Below are 21,978 nucleotides of genomic sequence, written 5' to 3'. Positions count from 1 at the left end.
ATAATAATATTATTATTATTATTATTATTATTATTATTATTATTATTATTATTATTATTATTATTATTTTCGAATATCAATTAAGGTTCCCTTATTTTGTTTTTGTATAAATAAATACATATTCCTTTCATTTAATAATTCAACCGTGTGCATAGGTTTTCTCGGGGTTCTCCCCTTTCCTACCACATTCTTTATGCCACCATTTCATTTATTTCTCATCATAAGAATTTTCTTTAGTCTAGCCGGCATAAACGTGGGACGTAAAAATTAAATATTTCATTTCATCTATATATTAATAGCGGTGTCTGTGAACAAAAAACTTTAGTTCCAAATTGAAAGTGGCTATGATTGTGACTCTTAATTTCTTAAACCACCCGAATGATCTCGATCAAATTTTGACGTAGATGCAGTTCTGGCTTAGGAGTGTTTTTAGCTATTCACTTTGACGTTAGAGCTTAGGCGAGGGGGAGGAGGAGGAATTATACAAAAATAAATAAAACTTAATAATACTTGAATCGAACGACCAATCTCGATCAAATTTTCAACATAGATGACGTTCGTGCCTGGGATGGATTTTACCATATCACTTTGAGGGAACAAAGTTGCCAATGGGGAGGAGGGGGGGATATACAAAAATCAATAAACATTAAAAAAAAGTGCTCAGGTTTGTGAGTTAATAACTCTTGAACCACCCGACCGATCTCAATCAAATTTTCAGTATGGGACGTCTTTTTATTATTTTATTTTGATGGTAGAACTTAGGGGAGGGGAGGGAAGGGGAGGGGGCAAATATATGAAAATGAATTAAACTTAATAACTCTTGAATCACCCGGCCGATCTCGATCAAACTTTTAACATAGATAAGGTCCGTACCTGGAATGTTTTCATCATTTTACTTTGACGACACAATGTAGAGGTGGTTAAGGGAGACATATACCTAAGAAAAAAATAAAATAGAATAGAAGAAATATAAAGTAAGTGTTTTTGTGACTTCATCACGCTTAAACCGCCGAACCGATCTTAATCAAATTATCAACATAGATGAGGTTCGGACCTGAGGTGGTTTTCATCATATCCCTTTTACGATAGAACTTAGGGTAGGAGGAGAGGAGGGGAGAGATATAGAAAAATAAATAAGACTTAGTAACTCTTGAACCGACCACCCGACCGATCTCGGTCAAATTTTCAACATACATGACATTCTAGACTGGGATAATTTTTATCATGCCATTCCCCCCAACATGGGAAGGGGAGAGGGTTATATAAAAATAACCGAAAATGACCAATATCAAAGAACTCTTTATTAATAGTAAAAATGGAACATAATACTATTTTCTTAATTTAACCCAGCGAAATTGGGGTGCGTCTTGGATTGAGGACGTCTTAAATTCGAGTAATTATCGAGAAATTCTTAATTAAAGATGTTATTAACGTGTTATTAAAGCTACTTTGCTAGCCATAAATATTTTTAATTTTCTATTATATTCAATCATTCAGACAACAATGGTGTCCTGTGTGCGGGTTTGTCAGTTTTGTAATTGAAAACGAAGAAGAATATCTTATACATTAGAGTCATAAAGTTTATAAAATGTCAGTCCTGAAGGAGAAAGTAAATTATGGTTGCGTATGTAATTTTCAAATTATGTTTGAGATTCTTAGCTGTAGTGTCTGATTTTCATATCTGATTTGTTTCAATTTAATCTTCTCTCTCTTTTTTGGACCAATGTTATTTCTAAGAGCACCAGAAGGGTAGATCTCGAATATCACTTTTGATTCGCGGACTACAGTTTGCAACACACTGGGCTTGAGTATATGCCTATTTACGGAAGGCAAGGGGACTAAAAGATTTGGTACTTAATATTGAAGATAGTCGTATGTCCTTTGTATGTCGTATGTCGTTTCCATGTTCAGCTTGAAAAAATATATAAATGATTCTTGATGCACTGCACTATAACTGATTTACATATTCGGAAGACACGGGTGAGATCTTGGATTTAATACATACATTTCGCGGATTGCCCAGAGGGAGGTTCTTTTGTCTCAAACTCCTTTAAAGACCTGTTTAGTGTGTGTGTGGTGGCGGGAAAAATATTTTGAGATGACTTTATTTTGAGTTTAACGTCCCGTTCAGCAGCGAGGCTATATGAGACGTGAACCTACTGATTAATGTGGAATCCGAAACACATGAGCTCCCGTCGGGAATCGAACCCGGGTCTCTCACGCCAAAGGCGCGTACGCTAACCGCTTAGCCACGGAGGAGCTCAGGAAGATATTTTATTGTTGTTACACAAAGAATATAAACTAGAATCGAATGATAGGAATTCGGAATACCATGATATTGTACTTGGAGTCTAAACATGAATGAGGAGAGGGATAATGTGTCAAAAAGAATCTAACTATATCTTATAAAATAGATTATTAGTGTTATTAGATTTATGGCATATCCCTCATATAATATTTCCGACTACACCAGAGGTAGTGGTATTAGAACTCCTACGTATAGTCGAATTTTATATTTCAACGATATGTACGTAAACATTTTTGTTACCATGTCAGTCACTCAATTACTTGTGTTACTAGCATATTATTGAAAATCATTAGAGTATTGTTCATGTAATACTCGTGCAGCGAAAATTTTAAAGAAAGGGGAACGGTGTCTCAGTAGTAAGGTGTTTACCTCTGAAGCATCTAGTCCCTGACTCGATCCCCGGCCACGTAAGTTTGTAGTGGACAATATTTTCGTGGATTTTCTCGGAGTACTCTCGTTTCATCTAACATTCTCATTCAATTAATTCCTCCATTATCATTAACTTGTCTAAATCATCGACTGCCTTATTCTACGATCATAAACGTGGGACGTTAAACTGAAAGATTTTATTTTTTAAATTTTTACTTTAAAGATAGAATTAGTTTAAATAACTGCCTTAATAGTGCGAGATCATTGCACATGTTTCAAATTTGAAATATTAACAGTTGAAATGAATATTCTCATATATTTTCTTTTCTTTTTCTCCTTTCTTTGTTATTGATATACCCAAAATAAAATCCTGATCTCGAAAATAGGATATAATTTGAAAATATTAATCAATATGTTACTGCTGATGTGTAGAACAGTATATACATCTATAAAGTATTGAACAGTGAATTCTGTGGTTAAAAATCTTAAGTCAACAATTTCCATACAAAAGTTAGTTGGTAAGCCTGATTGGGATGAAGAGACCTCGAAGCTTCAAAACGACCTGTTTGGATATTCATTTGGGGAGGAAGAGACCTTTTTTTGGGGACGAAGAGACCTTACGGGGACAAAGTGACCGCTTGTGCTTTCTGGAGAAAATTGCAAGAGGTCGATACGTCCCAAAATGGGGACCAAGAAACCTGTTCGAGATATCTATCTATCTATCTATCTATCTATCTATCTATCTATCTATAGCTTCAACCGGTCGCTTCGTCCCCGAGTAGTAGATAAAAAAGAAATATATTTTCGTCAACTTTTCTCATGTCCTAGCTTAACAAATTGTTTTCATTGAAGTCAAAGAAAATGTTTCTGTAACATGTATGGAAAACCGTGAGTTTGTTGGTGAAATGTACCTCAATCTTCCATTGACCTTTTTTCCGCAAAATAGTAATTAATTAGTTAATTAATTTGAATGTTTTGTGCGGAAAGTTCATTTTAGGGTGTTATTATTGTACTAAGAATTATCTACTATAGTATCTATTCACAAATAAAAAAGTTGACTTTTTTTCAGAAGTGAAGTCTATGTTGGTTTGTATACCTTACATGGGCTTCTCGCACTAAGTCAAAAATGATAAAAATCAACTTTAAAAATTTACTGCGGGCAAACTATTTGTTATTTTTTAACCGGATTTGAAGAATATGCTAGGGTTTGACACAAAGAATCTTAGAAAAAAATTGCGCTGCATTTCGTTAATAATAACGTAAGATAATTTTAAAAATATATATACTTTTCAAAAAATCAAGGTCGCTGAGTCCCCTAAAATGAGAAAAAAGCTTATATTTTTAAAAATGTTGTCTTTAGTGCATCTAGGTTTGAATATGTTGGCTATCTGAACTTGCTTTTAATATCACTAAAGTTTGTTTTATTATCTACATCGAAAATTAATTAATTAAAAATGATGTTTTCTTATTTTTGAAACCGGTCGCCTCTCGACTTTGAAGTGTTTCCAATTGCTGGATATTACCCCACATGTTCTCAACCAATCAAATAATTCTATTTGGTTGTGCGACGAAAGAGCGTTTAACAACTTCTAAATTTCTATATGGCAATTTTGAAATTGTGTTTAAAAATAGTAACTACTCTCAGAGCTACCAACATTTTAAGAATATATTCTTGTAACACTAGCGAATGAAAATCCTTGGCGGGATACTGATTTTCCATGAGGAGAGACGATACAGTTCAAGGTCATAGAAGTAGAGGGCGCAATTGTGCAAAGACAATGAAGAAGCAAAGTGGGAATCGAATCTTACGGTAGCTCCATGCAGGGGAGGGGTTGTCTAGCATACATAATGTTCGCGTGCGGGAGAGAGAGAGGGAGGGAGTGAGTGAGTGTGTGTGTGTGTGTGAGAGAGAAAGAGAACCATGTTGTCAGTGAAATGAATCAATTCAACCGTTCGCGCTTCATTGAGTACAAATTAGTTTTCTTTGTAAACACCTTTCTTGGAAGTTGTTTCAATGTGTTGATTATTTTCCATTAAAAGCGCATTTTTAAAGGATAATACAAGCATTTGTTACTGAAGGTATATTTCTGTTTATTTTCTGCTCTGTAACATAGGCACCAGTATAGCCAGCAATTTTTTTTTCCTATGAGAGCAGGACTTCTTTTAGAAGGGGTGAACATTTTACACTAAAAGCAAACCAAGTTTGTTTCATATTTATTATTTATTCTCTACTTTATTGAAATATGGGTCCTGAGACTATGTAAAAAAATAGACTGTAGATATGCAAGTTTATAAGGAAACAAAAATTGTTCATCGTAGTCCACTTATTTGACTTGCATTAACATAAATACTAAGAACGAGGAAATATTAGAGGAAAATTCAGTAATAAATTCGCTAGTGAGTGCATTCAGTTAGTCAAATAAGAGTAACAAATTGGGAGCAGTAGCGGCTTCTGAGGGAAGTCACATCGGTAAAAATTTAAATTTCATTATTACAAGACTTGTAACTAAAATTTTACAAACGCATAAAACGCATATTAACTTCAAATCTGTATTTCTTTTCAACAAATGTAAATACCAATGAAATTATAATATCAAAAATTGCACTTTTACCAATTAAAGTATCTACATTAGCACATTTCACTTTTGCTTTACTGAGATATTATTTAATACCAACTATTCAAACCAAATAGTTACTTCTTAAACACTGTTTTGTCTATATATAGACCTATAAAATTGAAAGTGACAATTTTCGTAACTTAATAACTTTTGAACCACCCGACCAAACTAATTAATTTTCATCATAAATAAGGTTGGAGCAGGGGATGGGTATATATATATATATATATATATATATATATATATATATATATATATATATATATATATATATGAATGTAGTGGTGCTATTCTAATTTCTTAACAACCGGTTTTCTCTCTCTCTCTCTCTCTCATATATATATATATATAGTATAAGGATATATATAGCTCTCTTAGGAAACAAACTATACAAGGTAGACAAAACGAAAATATTTATTGGATACCGCAAGTGACATGTACAGACCTACACAGCATCCTAATACAATGTAGTGTGACGAAATTAGGCTAGGTAGCACTGCGAATATCTTGGAGACGGATTAGCCAAGATAGATGGTTCTCAAAAAATGTTGGGAAAATCTTAATCGAGCAATGGACCAACTATTTATTATTGATAATGATACGCATGCGTTTCAATATATAAATTACCCTCACCACTACACTCATGTGATCCCAGTTCTCATTCTTGATACCTGAGCTTTTGAGATTAAGAAATAAACGGTTATACCTTGTTTTGAGAGATCATATGTTTAACCCTGTAGATGTAAGAATTTCTAGAAACAAAGATGCTTAAACTAAAATTTTCTGTTCCTGGAGATAACTGGGTGAAAATTACTTCATGTTTGGTTCTAACAAACGGTTCTGCGAACTCGAAATATTTTAACAACCTGTTCTGGCGAACCGGCTGAATAGCACCACTATATATATATATATATATATATATATATATATATATATATATAAATGATCGTAAATTACCGACATTAATGTCCAATCCATAGTTTTCGGGGTCATGGAGATGAACAGTGACACTTCCAATGCCATTTAAATCCAAAAGCATCCCCCATTAGTACTCCTAAGGGGAGAAGGTAACATGTAAAAATAATTGAAATTGACAGATATTAGTGTCGAATTCCTAGCTTTTGGGATCCCTAAGTTGATTGGTGACAGTTTTATTGCCCTTTATATCCGAATTGAAACGTTGAGTTCATTTTGAGTTTTACGTCCCGTTCAGCAGCGAGGCTATATGAGACGTGGACCTACTGATTGACGTGGAATACGAACCTCATGAGCTCCCACTGGGAATCGAACCCGGGTCTCCCACGCCAAGGGCGCATCCGAAGGAGATCCGAATTGAAACGCATTCTCCCTATTGGGGCGTTTACACTTAGTCGATTTGCGTTCGATTCAGTTGAATTGACGTCACTTTCAACTTAATCGACCGTGTAAACGGGACTTCAACTTAATCGCTTGTTGATGGAAGGCGACTAATCGACTGGCAACTGAATTAAAAGACGTTCTATTTTCTGTGGTTGAAATAATTGAACACATCCATCAATCTGATTCGGCCTAGTTGCTTCGATTTAGTGGCAAATGCAGCGAGTCGATTTAGTCGTGCGACTAAATCGACTAAGTGTAAACGCCCCATATGCGAAGAACGGGTATTCTGCTAGTCATAACCGAAAAAAAGAAGAAAAAGATTTGTGAAACTAAATTTTATACAGATTAGCAACTACCCTTTTGGAAAACAACATAAAATAATCAACCTTCTTTTTACCTTTCTGCCTTCTTTTGTTCGATAATTTCCACCTTCAACAATAAGCTAAGAGAAGAAAGCTTTGTTCGGCTTCAAACATGGAACAACACACTCCAACATGGAAAGTAGCAACATTATCTTTATTAAAAAAAAAAAAAAAGTCAGGGCTACCATTTAGAAGAAGCTCAACACACTTATCTAATCGTAAGTGCAACACTGCCCGTATGCTCTATATAAGGCAGGCCGCGGTGGCTCAGCTGCAAAGCGCTCACTTCTGGTGCGAAGGGTCTATGGTTCAACCTAAGTTCTACCAAATAGAATTTGTGGTGGATAAAGCTTTGTGCGTGGGTTTTTCCGTTTTCTTCTACGTTTTTCATTCCACTTCGTTCATTATCATTGTCACCGCCGTCACAGCCTTGAAGCAAATCATGAAACTCGAAAGTATAGAAGAGGAAAAAAAATTGCTATTGGGCTGCCTGTGATCTCAGCTGGTTGTGAAAGGAGCTTTTCTGTTATGACACTCACAAAACATGAATAAGAACTATGTTAAATGGTACATTTTCGAAATTGATTCTGCTTAACACTTAGTCACATTGTTAAGCACAATTGAGACAATGGGTATTTGCAGAAAGGGGAGGGGCTAGTGGAAATGTCGCCTCGGGCGCTGATTGCAAGAGGCGTCTAACGAGCAAGAAGGAAAAAGTGTTGGAAATGAGTAAACATTCCCAAAACAGTATTAGCGGTCTGTTAAAGCCATACTGTTGTCAGTTTGCAAAGAAATAGATTTGTTAAAAGTTTTCTTCTAAGCTCCGCTCGCAATCCAAACTTCTTAATAGGAGTCAGAACAGGTTTTTACTTATTATTTGTCAGTAATAGTTAAGAAAGTCATTATATACCTAAGAAGGCCGTACCGTAGGGGAAGCGAGCGGGGCGACGGCCCCGAGCGCCGAAGTAAGGGGGGCGAAAAATTCGGGAGAAAAAAGGAAAAAAGATACGAAAAATTGTTTGGAATATATGTATGGGAGCGCCGTCGTATACTCTCGCCCTGGGCGCTGATTTTCCGCGGCACGGCCCTGTACCTAAGTATGATTCCTTAATGATTATGTGATATACAAGCTGCCGAGTAATGATTTATGCAGGAGCGTTTTCAAAATTGGAAACGGTCAGAGTCTCAAATACGTGTTAGGCGTTTTAATGATGAAGAGTTTGGTTTGTTAATCACACTTTTCTACCCAATCGGATTAATCACGGCAGCCAGAATGAAAGTATGAAAAATAAGGCGGGTGAAGAAACACACACAACCTGCTATTTACGAGGGAATGTTAAAAGTGAAGGTAAAGAAAGGAAATAATAACATTTTTTAACCTGAAGCAGTTGTAGAATATGGGCTTAAGGGATCAGAACTTAACCCAACGAATTTCGTCTTTTTCAAAGACTGATCACTACCAGTATTTGCTTTTGGTCCATTAACATATGAAATGCTTCCGATTTGAAGGACTTTATTGGGATCATTTTTCCATCAAACAGGACACGTAAGTTTGGCCCTCCACTGTATATATATATAAAATATCATCATACTCTCTTGTTAGAGGTAACTAAACCCGTGAATCTAAGTTAAAAAGAAAAAGTTATTGGAGGAAACTGAAGAGCATAAACACGAAACACAGTGAGGTTTTGTAAGAGTAAGAACATAGCATACGACTAGAATAAAAGAAAATAATATTTGTAATAACTAATATTTCCAACCCGATTTTAGCAATGGCATATATCATTTTAAACAAATTTGTGATAGGATCGATTTTGATTGATCAGTTACACGAGAGTATAGAGTTCAAAACTATAGAAACGGTTTGCTCATAGTTGCTCATTTTTAAAAATGGGTCCGGTCAGTAGTTTGGTAAAATATCTTGGGCCTTATGCAGAGTCGTTGTGACGCGTGATTAGTGCCATACTAAGGAGTTCGACTAATATGTTTCCTGCAGTACTCAGGCCTTTAGTATGACGCTAATCATACGTCAAAACGACTCTTCATAGTGCCCCTTATGTTCATACCATACGCGAGTATTGTCAAACTATATGTGAAAGGAGGAACAGTGCCACCACGCAGAAAGGCACGTGAAGCATTAGTTGATACGGTAATGACTTTTTTTTTTTAATTTGGAAACAAATGAACATGAAAGAAGGAATATAGAGCTACTATGAGCAGACAAAGATCTTGATTAACGCTTGAACATCTGAACTGAGTCCCAATTCATCCTTTTCCTGCATGGTACAACTCTAACATTGTAGTGGTATCTTAAAAATATTTGAAATAGCTTACTTATTTATTATTATTACCACTTCGGATTTTTGATCCAAATGTCATAGTCCAGTTTTAATAGGATTTCTGTTTATATATATAAATATAACTTCTTGTAAGGGGCCCAAGCAAAGAGCAAGAAATTTTGTTTGGTAGCACTAGATTCTTTTTGCATGCTTTAAAATATAGTTTTATATTATATTGTAGTGAAATGGTGGTTAAATGTCTGAGGGGGGGGGAGGGGGGAGACGCGTGGCCATCAGGAAAGTGTTCGACCACTCTGACGTCGTGACTGTGATGGGTATAGGCGGAAGAAATCGACTTTTTGCAATAATGAAATTTGGAAATTCACAACGATAAAAAAAGAAAAGTTGTTACGCGTGATTTTTAGTTTGGTTTAGAAAATTTTCTTCAGAATACACTGGTTAAACACAAAGCTATGGATAATCTATAAGGCTCAATCTTGTGCGTTTATTTTGTGTGGTAGTTACGGATATAAAGATCAATTAAATTTCAGCCGAAGTCAGCAGATTGGATGCATGATGGGAATCGTCCTCCCAAAATCTTCTGGAAGCAACATTATACACTGACTTTGATAGGCCTATTGTTTTTTTTTTTTTTTTTTTTTTTTTGCTACTACTATTTTTTCCTAGATTCCAGTACGTAATACGAATATAGTTGTTAGTCAGTATGTCTGAGTTATCTATCTGAAGCAGGGTCATCGTTTGAGGAAAACAGGAGAGCAATTGTTCCTCTGAGTTTGAGAAATACATATTAATCAATTGTATAATAACATACTAATAAAAAAATAAATTTTTATGTGAGTGAATAATCTTGCCCCCATTTAGCAAAATTTGCTGGTGTCGAAGGCAGAGTTTAGGCCACTTATTATTCTAAACTAGTTAGGTAGTAGTAGGGTGGTCAATTTCATTCCCCTGTGGTTCCAAATGGGAAATTACAAACTGGTATTTATATGCTGGAGTAGAGAAACTGGTTGAGAAATAGGATTAAAATTGAATTGGATTCTTAGTTTAGCGCCCCTTTCAGCAGCGAGGCTATATGAAACGTGGTTCTACAACTTAATGTGGAATCCGAACCACATGAGTTCCCGCCGGCAGTCGAAGCCGTGTCTTCCACGCCACAGGCGTCCGGTGACAGTCCTAATGGCACTCAAATCCAAGTTTAGGCAAGAACGAACATGGCAGCTGGTCGGCGTTGCTCTTCGGCATTTCTATATTGCACTTATTATGCTTATATGTTGCTTTTATCTTTAAATATGATATATTCTATAAATCTTATCTTCTCCATGCAAAGAACGGGTATTTCAGTTAGTATAAAATAATTCATCAAGTAGATACCTTGCTTCAGGAAATTGTACTGAAATTGAACTAGGCATTCGTAAGTTTAAAAAAGAAAAATGTGGTACGTGAAAGTATTTTTTTCCTGGTAAAGTTGACTTTCATATATTCTCATTCCGTCCCTCTGAGGAAGTTTGAAGGCCTGGAGTAGTGTATTTTTGTCTATTTTCCGCCGGAGGCTACGTGATTCATTTCTAACCATGGTCACACTCACCAAAGAACAATATTATTATTATTGTACGAATTTATAACGTCTCAATTACGATATAACTCATACATGATGTATAATTCAGAACAGTAGGAGAATTGTTCTATTTATTGAATTGTAACTAGCTTCCTGTATATTTGATTTATTACAGGCCTACAGGCGTTTCTGGTATTTTGTTTAAACAAATGCATTGACTGTGTTCTATGTGCATAAATGATTTAAATAAGTCTAAACTTAGGAATTTCTACCTAACAGAGGAATAAAATTTAAAATTAATTTATTTAAATAAAAACTGAATTTGTCGTAGAAGATTGTTCAGAAGATTATTGTAGTGAATAGTTACGGGTTACCATCGAGGCCGAAATTTAAAATCCAGTCACAATAGCTATCGCCTATATTGACGGCATGATACTTTGTCTTACTTCTGAAAATATAATTCAAATTTTCTAGTGATAGCACACCAAATGTTCATTATCCCAGTGAATAATGAAATACAAATGTTCTCCACACTATACGTGATAGATTTTATACTAAAGTAAATTAAAATACAATGATTTTCCATATCCTGCGTTTTTCCATTTTGTCATTTTCATTTAATAATTGACACTTCCCCTTTGAAAAAAAAATATACTAGTTTCTTTTCCATTCTTTTCAGGAAGTGCATGATGTAGACAGACCCTTAAACACACCTTTTAATACACTGAAACATCAGAAGAGTTGATAATTCAGAATGTTAATTTATGAGAACCACGTTTTCCTTAGTAACCCCTTACAGAGATCTCATCCGATTAGTTATAAGTGTAAATAAAAAATTCTTTTTTCTGCTCCATGGTTTCCAAGCTACTCCAACTAAACAAACTGAAAATTAATGACAGAACATCCATACGTATGAATTATTTGTCAATTTACCTGTTTTGCGAAAAAAAAAACTTTGGTTACATCTAGCGACACTGCGTGGTTCCTAGTGTACTTCAATCGTTGCTTCCTAGTTTAAAAATATATGCATGAACAAGGCTTCTTTATGGTATAACCATTATTTGTGTATCGCTTCAGATTCAAAAGTTCTACTATCCCAAACTCCAGATTGCATTGTATATTGGACACCCTCTATTTATATTATGCGAGTAAGGTAGAGCTACGAAAATATGCAAAGCTGAGTTGATCAGTTAGAGTTTTTTTTTTTTTTCCTCTTAAATCTTAAGCTTTACGCAACACGAAAGCCACATTTAATGTATGATGCGAACAAATATATACGTTCCAATTCAAAATGGGGTAAAGGAAAAAAAAACTTTTGTTTTCTTTCTAGTTTAACGACCCACGATTATGCATCGAGGCTATGGGAGACGGTGATGATAAGACGAACGGGTCTAGGAAAATTCGGTGTAAGAAAACTCGGTGTAGAAAAATTCGGTGTACAGAAAAGTCGATGTGGGGTAATTTAGGTGTAAAGTAGATTCGGTGTAAAACATATTAAATATTACCACTTACGATAACTTACGACACTTCATATTGTGAAAACGAAAACCATAAAATTTAACGAATAAAATGTTACCTATTTCAAGAAAAGCAAATTTATTTATTTATTTATTTACTTTTTTTTGCCTTGAGCCCAATACCTCTTGCATGTCTTTTGCGGGGTGTTACTATAAATTACTTTTCATCACACAATAAAGCTGACACTTTTTGTCACAATTAAAACAATTACAGCTATAAGTTCAGAGAATAGTTATAGAAACAACTAAAGACAGCTTTCATATAGTACATCATAGACCATATACGGGGTGATTTTTTTTTAAACTCACGAATTTCATTTGGGTCTAGAATTTCTAACTGAAGTCCGATTTTCATGCGGTTTTTGGCAAATGATCAAGGAAGGATGGGAGATTTATGGAATTGTGTTTACTGTTTTAAATTAATTTGGGGTAATATCGGCCACGCCTCTAGAAAAACAGCAAATATTCGCCAGTGTACCTTATAATTGGAATTAGGTGAGATGCAGTGTGGAGATTTGAGTTTCTTCGTTAGATGGCAACCTAGCCAAGGTCAATAAGAAACAAGAAACTGGCCGTTGTATTGAGAATTATGCTGTGCTACTGTATCAATGTGATCAAGACACAGTTACAATAATGTACTCTTTGGAGCAACGTGATTTTATCGTTAAAAAGTTTTTGGAGAACGGAATCTGTTGTTGCTACGCAAAGGGCATTTACAAGCACTTTTGCCTCAAGTTCTGCCCCAGACAGGAACATAATATGGTCGTTAGTGAATAAATTGCAAGAAACGGGACCGCTTCTGAGTGAGACAGGGAAGCATCGGACCCCCCTGATGGGTGTTGTGGAAGATGTCAGTTACCGACTCTTTAAGTCGCTCAAGAAATCTCTCTGTCGTTTGTAGTGAGAAACCGGCTATAGCTATTCAAGATGTGATTTATATGTATTACCACTAACACTTAATTTGTATTCTAGCACTTAATTTGTATTCTAACACTTAATTTGTATTCTTCAATTTCGCTTCAAATATTCAATATCTCATTCGAACTATAAGGTACACTGGCGAATATTTGCTGTTTTTCTTGTGTGCTGCTCGATATTACCCCGGATGAATTTAAACCAGTATACATAGTCCCATAAATCTCCCATCCTTCCTTGATCATTTGTACCAAACCGAATGAAAATCGGACTTCAGTTAGAAATTCTAGAGCCAAATGAAATCCGCGAGTATTAAAAGAATCACTCTGTATATACCGCACATATGTAAGATGCAAAAATATATTGATAAAAAAAAAGTCTTAGTGGAACGGGAAATAAAAAGCAGGATGGATTTATCAGATAATAGTTGTACAAATAGTTGACTACAGTAAACTATGTCGTTTTTGAAGACTTTAGATTTAAATATTTATTTATAAAATAGACATAAAATCATTAGAACATTTTTGGGAAAACTCGTCGGAAAAACTCGTCGAAATGTAGAATTCAAATTATTTCAGGAACACATTTTTTTAAATTTCTTATAGTAGACAGTAAAAGTATGTTCTACACACAGTTTGAATTTAAAACTAATACGTTCCTTTATCTTCAAACTTAAGTTTCTAATGGATTCTACGGTCTACTACAACAAATCTTTCTTTCCACCTAACATTCCCCACACCGAATTTTCCGTACACCAAATTTTCCGTGCACCGAATTTTCTTACACCAAGTTTTCCTACACCGAATTTTGCTACACCGAGATTTCCTACACCGAATTTTCCTGCTCCCAAGACGAACGATATTGGTGCTGTCTTGAAAGTAGGAGGAAACGGGAGAAGAAGATCCACGCAGACGGTATTTATCCACCACAAAACCCACTTGGTGGGAACTCTAATGGAAAGCGAGAAGGAGCTGTTCACTGTTCAGAGGCGAGCAATCTACCACTGAGCTACCGTGGCCCCGAATGCCATTTCTTTTGAGATTCTCCTGAACATAAGCAGAACCATAGTCTGTCATATTCTCATATATGAGCTCCCTCATGGCTGTATGGTTAACATACGCGTCTTTGGCACGGGATAACCGGGTTCGATTAATGGTAGGATTTCGTCTTGTTCGGATGCATGTTAATATGTAGACCCACGTCTCATATAACCTTGCTGCTGAACTCAACGCTAAAACCCAATTCAACTCAACTAATATTCTCATTTATAAATGTGAGACTCGTAGTTATTTACTTTTTTTTTTTTAAAAAAAAGTACACTATATTATCTAAGAAGAAATGACGCATAAGATAAAAAAAAAAACAATTAAATAATATGTACTAACTGTGATGTTATTGTGGTTAACTGATAAAAATTTTGGTCTGTTGTGAGATCTCACAAAATTTAGATTTCATCTCAATATGTAGAATTATGTGTCATATGGTTTCCTATGAGTTTTAGGCTAGACGCTGACATCCAACTATCTATTGCGCAAAAGCTTATAGTATCATGGGTACCACTACTTTATATTATATTGCAATAATGTGTAAATACTGTATTAATTTGATTAAATTTGAGAGTCGCGATTTTAAACAAATTCAAAATTCCGCAACTGTGAGCAAACGGTTTGTTTAGTTTCTTTGCTAAATTCAAACTTTCTTTCTTAGGTTTATTATTTGTATATGCAACAGTCTTGCAAGTGTGTGCAGCTCCCAAGTTTGTGTGGTGTTCGCCTCTGTTAAGGAAACATAATACGATAGAGTCGTTCTTCAAAATTCTACAATATTGTTAGTTTTCAATGAGGAAAAAAGCTTCTCCAACGATGAGATACCAAATGATAAATCTAAATGAGATGGACAAAATGGTATGCTGGAGTGTAAAAGCTCACATATAATTTTCGAGAAAATAAAAGAAAGAAATTTAAGAATTAGTTCATATAACAATCATGCTACTTATTGAGATGAAAGTAATATTGAAATATGTTCTCTTCATTATGACACAAGCAAGATTACAGTACGTACTATGGTACAGAGATGGTGTGGATCAATGAAAACTTGACCCACGACCCACTGACTCACCACCCATCGTGATCCATGAACCACTGACCCACCGAGACCCACTCTGAATCACTACCCACCATGACTACTCCGGGCCACCACCCACCATGAACCTCTGGAACTCACTCCGACCCACCAAAACCCATCATCATCTACTCTGCCCAATGATTCACGCCTTCTTCTCTACTGACTAAAGAGTTTACACTTGTAATAAAACAAGGTTGTGAAATTATCAGTAATTGACGTTTGAACTTTTGCGGTGAATCGCGCAAGTACCGCTCTGTTACAAAAACGGTGGATCTGACCTTTACGATATAAAATGGTAAAGTGTTTGTCATGGGCCAAATTACGATAAACTTCAATTTAATTATCATATATAGAAGTATTTTCTTGTTGAATTACAGATACTTTTCAGTGGAAAATTGAATGAAATTTGAGTCTCCAATCAAGGTGTAGTAGACCAACGTAAAGGAGTAAAAATAATGTAGTTTTCCATATAATTAAGCATACCGTACAAACTTCAATTACCATTAACTAAGCTTACAATATAAACTTTGTCTATTTTTTTTCCTCACAATTTTATGGCTTAATTGCCTTGTGCTCTCAACGCTCCATATAATAAACATACGATTCAGCAATTATTATAGTAGAAAGCAGTGGATATATAATACGAAGCACTGTATTTCTTGTTTCTCAATTAAAAATTATTTCTCAATTTATTTTTCAACTAATATCAATCATTTTCGCTTACTTTTAAAATCAACCCACTACCAGTTTCCCATATATAGAAAGAGATTTTTAAAAAAACGTTACAACACGTTCTGTTTATTTTTAATAAAAAGTTAATATCCTGAATTTAAGCTCCGTCAGTTAAACAACTTGTGAGATACACAATTTTTTGCAAAAATCCGGACCCCCACTTCCTCCTTTGTATATGTATTATAATGAAATTGATATAACATTTCAGTTGAGACTGGGGCCTAACTATATTCATTTCATTTGGTTTTGCCATTTGGTCGTGATCATCACGTGCAGTAGTTACAGTCATTTTTACGTAATAATTCATATAGTACAGCTGATTCAAAAATATATTTTTCCAGTAGTTAGCACCAGGCCCGTGCTGGCCCACCGGGACACCGGGACGTGTCCCGGTGCGCTCTCCGAAACATCACAGTATAAATAAAGGTACAAGATTTAGTAATAAAAATTCTTACAGTTTTATTGGTAAAGAACCCGTGAAAGGTGCAGTGCGCCCTTTACATTAGGCGCCCTTGCGAGTCCACACCAAAGATGAACGATTTTATTTACTCTTCTGTATACCATAGTTCTGTACAATAAATACATACAGTTACTATTGGTAAAAAATCCGTGAAAGGTACAGTGCGCCTTCTACATAAGGCGCCCTACGAAACATCACATTATAGATAAGTGGTTTTAGTTATCCTGTGTGCCAGGTTTGTATAATAAATTCGAATAGTAATTGTTAATAAAGAAGCTGTGAAGAATACAAGGTGCCCTTTCCATGAGATACCATGCGAAATATCGCATTAAAAAATATTCTTCTGTATTTCAGTTTTGTATTATAAATTCATACAGTTGTTATTGGCAGAACAGGTAAAGAGTATAATCACTTACAAAAATATTATAAAGTTATGTAGCTATAAAACGAAACAATGAAATACATCAAGAATAGTTCGGATAGTCAAACGTACGATGCATTCATGAAACACTACACTGACACTAGTCTCTAATTTACGATTTTTACGGCATCGAAGCTTTGACAGTCTTAATGTTCATCCATATATCCGAGCATATTGATTGTTCCTGTGTGTTTTAAAGCAGGGTTCGGTTAATCAGTACCTATTGTATTTCTAAAATATAGCTATATTAATTTCCATGATATGTGGTCTTCCTGTCACTACGGCATGGCGTGTCCTCAGGTTGTGGATCGAGGAGAAGGCCTCTGGGATATAGAGGTTAGCTGCGAATATACTGAATAAGCAGTCGCGGACAGACAAGAGGTGATCCTCCAGCTTGAGGATTTTGTGTGGGGCTAACAACTCATCCTGTAAAAAAAAAAAAAAAAAAAAAAAAAAAAAAAAAAAAAAAAAAAAAAAAAAACTTGTTCAGATATATTCGCAGAATCGTCGGATCAGAACTGATAACTTGGCACGAACTCAGCAAAGGAAAATCGACATGAGAATTGGAACATGGAAGATAAGAAGTCCCTATAGGGCAGGCACGTTAAAATGTGTAACGAATGAGTTTAGAAATAGAAGATGAACCTAGTGGGATATCAGGAAGTTAGATGAGAAGGAAATGGAGGATTCAAGTCGGGAAATTTTACGTTCTTTTACGGGGAACGAATTAAAATTTACCAACTAGGATCAGGACTTTTCGTTCACAAACGAATACGTAATATCAGCAATTACATGGGTTGAATTTGTTAATGATAGATTTTCTTTTAATTCTCTTAAGGGTCGGTGGTGTAATATTATTGTTTTAAGTGTACATACCCCAACAGAAAATAAGGATGACAATAAAAAAAAGTTTCTTACGAAAGAATAGAACGGGTATTTGATCATCTCCTGCAATACCATGTGAAAATTCTGTTAGGCGGTTTCAATGCAAAGGTAGGACGAGAGGGTATTTTCAAACCGATTATAGGAAATAAATGTCTGCATAAGGAAGATTGTGACAACGGCGTTAGACTCGTGAACTCTACAAATCCAGAAACCTTATCGTGATGATTACAAAATTCCCACGTTGCAACGTTCATAAATATACATGGACCTCACCACACGGGAAAACACATAATCAAATCGATCACGTTTTAGTAGATAAAAGAAAACAGTCTAGCACAACTGATGTTCGGTCGTCCAGAGGAGTTGATTATGATAATAAGAGAGAGAGACTATCGTTGAACAAAGAAAATATTCAGTATCTGAAATCGGAGCGGTTTAATTTTAAAAAATTAGAGGAGAGTCAGATGAGAGGGGAGCCAGATTGAAGTGTCGAATTAATTCTCGGTTTTATAAGGTTCGGAGAGCACTAGTGTTCAGGATACTTGGTTGAAATTAGAGATAACATTAAGATTTCAGCAAAAGAAATATTGGGACACGCAGAAATACGTAGGAACAAAGCATGGTTCAACCAGGAATGCACTAAAGTAGCAGAGAAGAGAAAACAGAAAAAAAAATAGGTTGGCTACAAAATCCGAACGAAATAACTACACAAAATTTCACTGTCATCTGACGGAAAACTTCCAAAACTTTTAGAACAAAGAAACGCGATTTTTGAAAGCTAAAATTAATTAACTTGAAGATAATAGTAAAAATAAAAACATTCGGGACATGTATAAATGTATTAACGGACTTAAGAAAGGCTATCAATTTCGTGCTTATATATTAAATAAAGCTAAAGGAACAGTTCTCACTGATCAGGATAGCATCTTAGATAGAAAGATTTCATTGACGATTTGCTTAACACATAGACAAAAACTAATGTGCGTGGAGAAAGTGAAATGCATACAGCATAACAGTATATTCCAGAACAGAAATAGAAATCGCTATTTAAAAAATTAAAGAAACACACCTCTCCGGGTATAGACGAAATTCTAGTTGACTTAAGTTTAGCTGGAGGGGAAAAATTGTAGAGCAAGATACACAAACTCATTCTCCTTATCTGGAACAAGGAGGAATTACCACAAGAGTGAAAAGAGTCAATCATTATTCCACTTCAGAAGAAAAGCAACAAAACTGATTTAATAATTATTGAGGCATTTCTCTTCCGTCAACATCCAATAAATCCTCTTAAACATTCTATTAGAAAGATGGCCTCCATACGCAGATGAAATTATTGGAGATTATCAGAGCTGATGTAGGTAAAATCGATCAACTATCGACCAGATATTTACTATTCAACTAATACTTGAAAAAGAAATGAGAATACAATATTCTGGTACATCAATTATTGACTTTAGACTAGGGTAGGAGGGAAACATTGCATATACAACATGCTTACAGAATTTGCAATACCGAAAAAGGTAGATTAATTAAGATATGTTTAAATGAATCCCAAAGTAAGGTTCGAGCAGAGAAATTCTTGTTCACGAGGTTTCACGTTGAGAATGGCCTGAAAGAAGGAGATGCGTTGTCGCCATTATTATTTAACTTTGCTCTGGAGAACAATATAAGGAAAATCAAAGACAGGAATCTGGTCCTAGAGCTGAATTGTATTAATCTGGTTATGGCGTGTGCTGATGATGTAAATTTAATAGGGTATGATAGAACAATAGAAAGGAATGCAGAAACCTTACTTAACGCTTGCAGAAATATGGCCTTAAAAATAAATGCAGAGAAAACTAAATAAATGGAAGTTTGTCGGGATTGTAATACTGCATTTTATGGATGCGTTAAAATACCAAATAATATTTTCTTTCGACAAAGTGGATACTTTAAAATATCTAAAATCATTATTAACAGACCAAAACCATAATCACTAAAAAAAAATTGATGTCAACTGAAAGCAGGGATTTCGTGTTATTATTCAGTTAAAAATCTTTTGTTGTCGCGAATTCTGTTGAGGAATTTGTAGCTTAAAATATAAAATGATAATCATGCCTGTTGTGCTTTATGGTTGCGAAACATGGTCACTGAATCTGAGGGAAAATCGCAGACTGAAAGTATTTGAAAACAAGATTCTTAGCCCAATATTCGAACTCCAAGAGGAACGGGAATGGAGAATGGCGGAAATTTCATAACGAGGAACTGCATAATTTTATAGCGTTTACAGAACCATTGTTAGGGTCATCAAGTCTAGGAGGCCCAAATGGGCATGTTATGTAGCCAGAATGGAAGAAGTTAAAAACGCTTTCAAAATTCTGACTGGAAATCCAAATAGGAAAACAAAAATTAGGAAGACCGAGGCGCAGATGGGAGGACAATATTAAAATGGTTCTCGCAGAGATTGAAATATAACGTAGAAACTGGGTCCAGTAGGCTAAGAACAGAAATCAATGGAGAGCTTTTGTAAACGCGGCACTGAATCTCCTGTGTCCATAGGCCATAGAACTATATTAAATTGTTGATACATTTAGCTTCTTTTTATTTGACAGAAATGTTATTAGAGGAACTAAAAAGTTTTTTCTCTAGTAAAGAGGATTTCGATTCAAGGTTTCCACAAATTAGCTATTTACGTTAATACTAAATTTGGTGGTGATTTTGATATAGAAAGGCATCCATACTTTCTTTCAAATATATATATATATATTCCCGTTTGTATCGGCGCCCTTTTAGTAGACTTGTCCACCGCCCTCATTAGTATCCCAGCACGGCCCTGGTTAGCACCTCTAAAAACTCACAGCCTGTATCTGGAAAGCCAGGTTGTAAGTCCTGTTACTATTATTACAATTATTACCTGTGCCTGAAGTTTTTTTTCACTTAAAAATATACATGTATACACTCCTCTTAGATAAGTAAACAGAAACAAATGGAAAAGGAAGGAAAATGGAGGCCTTGAAAGTAAAACATACGTAGAAATTCACCAGTGTTCACTGCTGTCTATAGGAATGCGCATGAATCGAGACAAGTCTCGAGTCTCGACTCGACTCGACTCGAATTCGAGTCGAGATTCGAGTTGAGACACACTCTGTAAAATTCGAGATGAGTCGAGACAGACGTATTTCTCGACTCGAATTTTCGAGTCGAGACTGTTCGTAAAAATCTCGACTCGACTCGAATGTCTCGAAAATCTTTCTATAATTTTTAATATTATTTTGAAGAATGTACTTACTCAGAAACAGTCTTGAAACTAATTCAAGTGAGCACCCATGCATAGACGTAACTTAGGGGGGCAAGGGGCAACTGCCCCCGCATTTCTGAAGTTTAATAGGATAGTCATCCAGTGTTATCTATGAACTGAGCTGAAGCGAATACAACACCATTTTGCTTAATTTTATGTTTTTGTTTCACAGTATTAAGGTCTTGAGGCGACTAACCAGGCCAAGAGAACGGAGGGGCAAGGAAGTGAAAAGATAGCCACTCTGGCCTGACATGTTCAGAGATGTTCATATACCTTCTCTCTTACCGATTCTGGCTGTTTCCTAGGCAATGGACAGTTATTAAAAATTTTGTCTTACGGTATCTATGCTGATATTATTATAAAATGTTCGACTGTAAACTGTCTTTAAGTCTGAAAAATGTTCTAGAATAACAACGGGAATGAAACTCTGATTTTAATCATATCTGATAATGTCTTGCAATAAATGTTTTGCCACATCCATCTTAATAAAGGTCAGTGAACTTTGAGCGTGCTGGAGAAAGGGAATGCGGTGTACGTTGATGGTCAAAGGAAGAACAGGTCGGTCTGTTGTCTGGGATACAGGGTGAGTTTTATAAGGATAAGCAGAGACATTAGAACTCGGTTCTTTGTCGTAAATCTTGTGGTCCTAAATGCAAAAGATATTTTAATCCTTTCCCTGTGTCACAAAAATAGCAACATGTATTGTTGTAAAGTGGCAAGGGAGAATTGTAAGGTTAAACAACGAGTTATTTTTACTAATAGCCACCCTGGCACCC

Source organism: Thermobia domestica, chromosome 11 (assembly GCF_964235325.1).
Source record: "Thermobia domestica chromosome 11, izTheDome1.hap1.1, whole genome shotgun sequence".
Lineage (NCBI taxonomy): Eukaryota > Metazoa > Arthropoda > Insecta > Zygentoma > Lepismatidae > Thermobia > Thermobia domestica.
The sequence above is the reverse complement of the archived record's forward strand: the minus strand, read 5'-3'. Positions refer to the sequence as shown.